This window comes from Pistacia vera, unplaced genomic scaffold, assembly GCF_008641045.1.
Source record: "Pistacia vera cultivar Batoury unplaced genomic scaffold, PisVer_v2 Contig751, whole genome shotgun sequence".
Lineage (NCBI taxonomy): Eukaryota > Viridiplantae > Streptophyta > Magnoliopsida > Sapindales > Anacardiaceae > Pistacia > Pistacia vera.
Window position 1 is genome coordinate 222,549 of NW_022196614.1, and position 7,733 is coordinate 230,281.

The window sequence follows — 7,733 nt, forward strand, 5'->3', positions numbered from 1 at the left end:
TCGGTTTCGGTCCTATTTTTCAAAAGGGTCTGGTTTGGTTTTCGGGTTTTTTTTTTCCACCCCTACTTACCAATATTTATTATAGAAGATGGTTATCCTCCTTATCATTGCATAAGGGGGCGGGTAATTGAGAGCAGAATTAGGAATACATTAACCAAGCTGCACAAGCTTTGGCCGAAACACTAATAAAGCAAAAACCAATTCAACAATTAACCAAAAATCCCATGAATACTCAGAAAACTGAAATGCTAAATTCAGTAGTCTCTACTCAGTTAATTGAGCATACACGAATGAACGGTCTTGGACTCCTGCAAAAACAACACAAAATTGTCTACAATATAAACATAGTTTTCCCAACCTGGAAACCAAAAATCTAATAGCACAAGATTGGATCTCTAAAGTATTTAGATAGGTGGGTTCAAATAAAAGCATCCTAACTGAATTTGCACATTAGTTTCCCCATGATCTAATGTAAGTGCATATATTATTAGACCATGCACGGAAATAATAATAGATCACATCGAAAATAACATGTATGAATAATAACTTACACCAAATATATAGGGACATAAGACACTTAACGTCGCTAAGCATAATGAGAGAAATTCACTAAATTTTTGAAAATTTTCTCATTAAGGTAAATGTGTTTATAATGGAAGAGAAAAAAATGAGATTTGTTTTTTTTTTTTTTTTTCACTTTCCAGTCAGTAATAAACATGGCATTTCTCTAGAAAAATCTCTCTTATTTTCTCTCATTTTCTCTTGAACCGAACAGCTAAAATTTGTTAATCTCTAGAATATCAATAATTTCGTTAGCATTTAAAATAATATTTTAAAAAGAAGAAATTAATGCCCCCTATTATCTCTTTAACTACCCTCACAATGTGTAATATTCTAATCTAACAAGAATATTTTTTTTTTTAAATTCTAGTACACATGCAGCACATGTTGACAGCCAAATTTAGTTGTTTAAACAAAACGATAAATATGTCTAAATAGTTGGAGTCTTTACTTCTCCACATATTAAAGAGATATGATTTTGGATTCCGCATTTAACCACTCTGTACTGCATGACTGTCTTTTCTCTTTTGAATTTATTAAATTAAAGAAAATCGTAATACAAGTTGACTCTAATTGGCTATAAATTATGTAGGACACTAAGGTTCAATTTGACAGATCGGGAGGAGTTTTTTCCTGCAGTTGTGAGAGATGGATAGTTCTAACTCTAAGCCTCATGCAGTTTGCATTCCATTTCCTGCCCAAGGTCATGTAAATCCAATGCTAAAATTAGCTAAACTTCTCCACAACCGAGGCTTTCACATAAGTTTTGTCCATTCTGAATACAACCACAAACGTTTGCTCAAATCTAGAGGCCCTAAAGCCTTCGATGGGTTGCCGGATTTCTGCTTCGAAACCATCCCCGATGGTCTCCCTCCATCTGATGTTAATGTTGATGCAACGCAAGATATTCGTTCTCTTTGTTCCTCCACCACAAAAACCTGTTCGGTCCCGTTTCGTAATCTTCTTGCCAAACTCAACTCTTCCAGCAATGTCCCACCGGTTTCTTGTATTATCTCCGATGGTGTCATGTCGTTCACTCTTGATGCCTCTAGAGAACTTGGGATTCCTAACTTATTCTTTTGGACGACGAGTGCTTGTGGGTTCTTGGGTTATGCTCATTATCGACAGCTTGTTGAGAAACGTCTTACACCTTTAAGAGGTATGAATATCCATGCTTTCAAATGCAAATATATTTGTTTAAATAATTGTGTTCGTTTATAAATTAGGATAGAATTAATAAATTTTATCAGTTTTTAATGATCTTGCCTCATCCATCAACTATTTATAATTGTATTTTGTGGCAAGACTTGGATTAGAAGAAGAACTTGACCTTGTGTGCATGTTGCTGCATAAAGAGATAATTAATAGACTTTGCCTATATATATAAATGAAACTGAAAATAGATGCATTTATACAATAAATAAGAGTCTCAAAATAGTTAGCTAGTCAACTTATATACAGATTAACATCATTTAATTCAACTCAAGAAGACTGAAAAGAGAGAATTGGCATTTTATAATTTTAGTACTACACCTAAGCTAAGGTCTTCAAGACTTCAAGTCCGCGTCTTTAGGTCCAATTTGCCTAATCGTTGACCGTGGAATCCAATTTGAATTAATTAATCAATTTATTCTCATTTTCATTTGTCATTATCCTTTTTCGCAAAATTAATGTTGAAAAATACACTACTTAATTAAACTTTATATTCTTAGAATTTGCGAAAGATAATATCTGGAAATCCATTGATAAAATCTTGATTATATACTTCAAAAAAATAATATTACAGATACAAACTCGTAATTTAAAGTTATATGTTAAAATTAATGTGTTTCAATGTAATTAGATAATTTTAAATTAAAAATAATTTAAACAAATTAAAGTAAATAATAGTCATACACAATGTTATCATTGCTCGCTCCTAAAAATTGATCTATCTCTAATTTTCTGGTGCGACTGAAGTGAATTAATGCATTTGGTGACCTGCAGATGAGAGCTGTTTTACAAATGGGTATTTAGAAACAGCAGTAGACTGGATTCCTGGAATGAAAAATATCCGTCTCAGGGACCTCCCAAGCTTTATCCGCACCACGGATCCAATCGATTTCATGACACAATTTGGAATTCAGGAAACAGAAAGAGCTGCAAAAGCTTCAGCCATCATACTTAACACTTTTGACGAGTTTGAGCATGATGTAGTAAACGCTCTCTCCTCAACGTTCCCTCCAATCTACACAATCGGACCTCTTTAATTACTCCTCGATCGCATCCCTCAAAACGGTTTGAAAAACATTGGTACCAATCTTTTGAAAGAAGAATCCGAATGCATCAAATGGCTCAACTCCAAGGAACCAAATTCTGTAGTCCATGTAAATTTTGGCAGCATCACGGTGATGTCACCGCAACAAATGGTTGAATTTGCGTGGGGACTCGCCAACAGTAATCAAACATTTCTATGGATTATAAGGCCGGACCTCGTTAGGGGAGACTCGGCAGTGTTGCCAGCTGAGTTTGTTGAAGGCACAAAGGAGAGAGGCCTATTGGCAAGTTGGTGTCAACAAGAAGAAGTTCTGAATCATCCGGCGATTGGAGGATTCTTGACTCACAATGGATGGAACTCGACGATTGAAAGCATATGCAGTGGGTTGCCAATGGTTTGTTGGCCATTTTTTGCTGAACAACAAACTAATTGTAGGTATGCATGCAGTGAATGGGGAATTGGGATGGAAATTGATAATAATGTTAAAAGAAAAGAAGTGGAGATTCTTGTGAGAAAGATAATGGAGGAGGAAAAGGGTAAGAAAATGAAGGAAAATGTAATGGAGTGGAAGAAAAAGGCAGAAGAGGCTTGTCGTCCCAATGGTACATCGTATCTGACTTTTGAAAAGCTTGTGAAGGAGGTTTTGCTTCCATGATTTTTTTTTTTTTTTTTTCCATTTATGATTAAATAAGTTTGTTGGTGAGACTTCTGTTTGTTAATATAATTCGGTGGTAGCATATATCCTCCTCTCTTCATGTTCAACCCTTTTGTTGCACAATGGGATGTTGTTTTTCTGCTTTTGGGAATTTTTAGCTTTCTTCATCGTTTAATTTGTAATCTATCTTCTAATTATTAAATAATACTTAGCTTAATAGGGCTTACTTGAAAAATTAAAAAGGAAAAAACAAGATTTATTTGATTTGTTTGTGTAGAACCTAGTCTTGGGTAGAGGTGGGAAAGGCTCGAGCACAGTCAGTCTTGGGCTTGGGCCCTCAAGGTTTGGGCCCAATTTGGGCTTGGCCGTTGAGGGCTTGAGCCCAAATAATCAGGGACCGGTCTTGGGTCCATGAGATTTCTTAAGGCTCAGATCAGTCCCTTAGACCGATCATAGGCCCATAGGATTGAATCCTATGGGCCTAAAAAGTTTCATTTATCCCGCCTAATTTTTTATATCTTTGGGGCTATATCGAAAATTATGTAGGGCGTTTAGTAATTTTTTAGGGGCTGATTTGTAAATTTTTTAATTAATTAGTAAATAAATATAAATGAATGGGTTAATTGGTTATAAATTTATATGGTTTTAATTTAAAGAGATAATTTAATTTTATCATAAATATAATGTTCGCAATGTGAAAATTTAATTTAAACTTAAACACAAACAATTAAATAAATTTGTTTTTATTAAATTATTAATTTACATCCTCAAAATTTACATAACTCAAATCTATGTTTTTGAAGAGGTCGAGTAGTTTGGGATCTTCAGGGTGGAATTGTAATCTTCTGTATGTCTTCAATCTCGTAAGCATGTGATTAGTTCAACCATCTCATTGATTAAAGAGCATCTTCTATCTTCAATAATGCGACCACTAATTGAGAATCTCGCCTCGGATGCAATCGTGGAAACTGGCACACATAAAATGTCACGTGCCATTTGGGCTATAATGGGGAATCGACTTGCATTTTGGTTCCACCATTGAAGCACATTCATCTCACGTTTCTCCCTCTCAGTCATGTAGGACATGTCCATTTGTAAATACCGCTGTAGCTAACTTGGTCCATGTCTATACGAGCTAGAGCTGCTACATCCACCACCACCAGTACTAAGTTCCATATGCTAGGTTATATAATGGATTATATGCTCTAGATTTAAACAATAAGGATATTCTCAATGTTGAAACAAAGAAAGCTAAACATAGCAATCAAACCCAAACATACCTCTGGCATTGTAGATAGGGTCCTATTAATTAGACTCGCATTGTAAAACTTCAAAGGGATGGAGTTTTGGACCCTTTTGATTTTCAATTATTTGAGGTATGCGAGTCATGCCTTTAAGGAAAGATGACCAAGTCGCCTTTCACAGGACAAAGTGAAAGGGCTACTGAATTGTTAGGCATCAACCATAGTAATGTATGTGGTCCACTAACAATTGAAGCCAAAAGTGGATATTCGTATTTTATCACATTTACTGATGACCTCGATAGATATGGATGTCTACCTTATTAGACATAAATTTGAAGCCTTTGATAAATTCAAAGAATTCAAAAGTGAAGTACAGAATATGCTGGGCAAGACTATTAAAGCTCTTCGATCAAATTGAGGAGGTGAATACTTGAGCTCCGGGTTTTCTAAATACCTAGTGGAGTGTAGGATAGTTTCGTAACTCACCCCTCCATATACACCCCAACATAATGGTGTGTTTGAAGGGAGGAATAAGACCTTACTTCGTATGGTTATGTCCATGATGAATTTTAGTGATCTACTCGCATCATTGTGGGGTTATACCCTAGAGATTGCGACTCATGTACTTAATTGTGTGCCATCAAAGTTTGTGGATAAGACTCCATATGAACTGTGGAGTGGGCGAAAGCCCAATTTGTCTTATCTAAAGATTTGGGGTTGCGAAGCTTATGTCAAGAAATTGACTTCGAACAAGTTGGGCCCAAAATCTAATAAATGTATTTTTGTGGGGTATCTTAAGGAGACCACAGGATATTATTTCTATCACCCAGAAGAGTGCAAAGTTTTTGTTGCTTGTACTGGTGTCTTCTTAGAGAAGGAATTTCTCCTAAGAGGTACTAGTGGGAGAAAAGTAGAACTTGATGAAGTTCTAGAACCATAAGATACATTAGACGAGGGATAGGAAGATGTGCTACAAGAAGTGGTTGAACATCGTGAGAAGATTACTCCACTATCTGTGGATCAAAGTGAACAACCTCAAGTAGCACAAGAGCTGCGTAGGTCTGGAAGAGTATGTCATAAGCCTAAGAGATATGGTTTTCTCATGACTTAGCATGGTGACATACTAGTCTACCAAGACAATGAACCCAGAACCTACAAAGACGCTATATCAGATCCAGATTCCATTAAATGGCTTGAAGCCATGAAATCTTAGATGGACTCCATGTACCAGAACCAAGTATGGTTTTTGGTGGATCCACCTGAAGGGGTAAAACCCATAGGGTGTAAATGGGTCTTCAAGAAGAAGACTGACATAGATGGCAATGTGCATACCTATAAGGCACGATTGGTTGCCAAATGTTTCAAACAAAATCATGGTATTGACTATGAAGAAACATTTTCGCTAGTTGCCATGATTAAGTCCATCTAGATTATGCTTGCAATTGCTGCGTATCATGACTATGAAATTTAGCAAATGGATGTCAAAACAGCTTTCCTGAATGGAACCTTGAAGAGGATGTGTATATGACACAACCAGATGGTTTCGTTTTTTATGGACAAGCTAATAAGATATTCAAGTTGTAGAGGTCAATTTATGGACTCAAGCAAGCTTCAAGGAGTTTGAACATTCGTTTTGATGAAGCCGTAAAAGAATTGGGTTTCATCAAGAACGAAGATGAGCCTTATGTTTACAAGAAAGTAAGTGGGAGCACAGTGACATTCTTGGTGTTGTATGTTGACAACATACTTCTGATCGGGAATGATATATCAAACTTGCAGTCGGCAGAGACTTGGTTATCCAAGTGCTTTTCCATGAAAGACTTAGGGGAAACAGTCTACATCCTTAGAATATATAAAGATTTATCGTGATAGATCGCATAGGTTGCTTGGCCCATGTCAGAGTACATACATAGACAAGGTATTGAAAAGATTCAGTATGGAAGAATTTAAGAAATGATTTCTTTCGATGTCACGTGGTGTTTATCTCTCCAAGGATATATGTCCTAAAACACACGATAAGAGAGATGTATGAAGAGGATCCCATATGTGTCAACAATTGGACCATCATGTATGCCATGTTGTGTACTTGGGTTGATGTCTCATGTGTGTTAAGCACTTGTAGTTGATATCAACCAGATCCAGGTGAGCATCACTAGATAGCTGTCCAAAACACCTTTAAGTACCTGAAAAGAACCAAGGACATGTTCTTGGTTTATGGAGGGGAAGATAAGCTCACTGTAAGAGGATACAGTGATGCTAGTTTCCAAACAGATAAGGATGATTATCGTTCGCAATCTGAGTTTGTATTTTGTCTCAATGATGGTGTAATGAGCTGGAAGAGCTCCGAGCAAAGCACTATAGCAGACTATACAATAGAAGCTGAGTATATCGCATTATCCGATGTGGCCAAGGGGGCAGTTTGGATTAAGAAGTTCATCACCAAACTTGGTATGGTCACCACAATTGTTGATCCAATTGATGTCTGTTGCGACAAAAATGGAGCAATAGCTCAAACAATGGAACCACGGTCTAGACACATACTTAGATAATTTCATCTCATCAGAGAAATGGTTGAGAGGAAAGATGTGTAGATTAGCAAAGTACATACTGATGAAAATCTCGTCGATCTAATGATGAAACCTCTGTCGTAGCAGAAGCATGAAAAGTAATTAAGGTCATTTGGCATTAAATACATGAATGATTAGCTATAGTGCAAGTGGGAGATTGTTAGTGTAGGTGCCTTAGAGCCAATCAATTATTGTAGTATTGACTCTTTGTAATCATGTTTTATTATCAATAAAGGCATCTATCGATATCATGTGATCTGATTATATTCGTATAAGAAAATGGTATATGTCCTTAGGATGGTAGAATCATGATGAGGGTATTGAGTGTTGGAAATCTTGATAGTAAGAACCTATGAGCACATATGGTGACCATTCTATTTCGTCTATAGCCCCAGTATTATCTTGACCTAGGGCACAGATAATATAGTAAGGCTATCATAGTGTTGGAC

The 7,733-nt window shown here is 36.3% G+C and overlaps 1 pseudogene; it reads left to right on the forward strand.

Moving 5' to 3' along the window:
- The first annotated feature begins 1,209 nt into the window (after positions 1-1,209).
- On the forward strand, positions 1,210-3,473 carry LOC116115691 (annotated as a pseudogene).
- Positions 3,474-7,733: the final 4,260 nt, after the last annotated feature.